The sequence below is a fragment of the Lupinus angustifolius genome, chromosome LG14 (genome assembly GCF_001865875.1).
Source record: "Lupinus angustifolius cultivar Tanjil chromosome LG14, LupAngTanjil_v1.0, whole genome shotgun sequence".
NCBI classification, from domain to species: Eukaryota; Viridiplantae; Streptophyta; class Magnoliopsida; order Fabales; family Fabaceae; genus Lupinus; species Lupinus angustifolius.
The window spans coordinates 8,794,917-8,795,136 of NC_032022.1; positions in this window are offsets into that span (position 1 = coordinate 8,794,917).

Here is a 220-nt window from a genome sequence, read left to right on the forward strand (position 1 = left end):
AGGTCGTGGCCTTCAAGGTGATGCTCTTCTTCTTCCGGTCTGATTCTTCGTGCATGGTCAAGCGACCCAGCTCCATTTCGTGCTCTTGAAGCTTTCCAAATAAAGTAGCTAGAGGCATAGAGTCCAAGTCTTTAGACTCTACAATTGCAGTCACCTTTGGTTGCCATTTCCTGTGAAGACAATGCAAAACTTTATTAGTTAGTTCACCTCTGGCAAATGA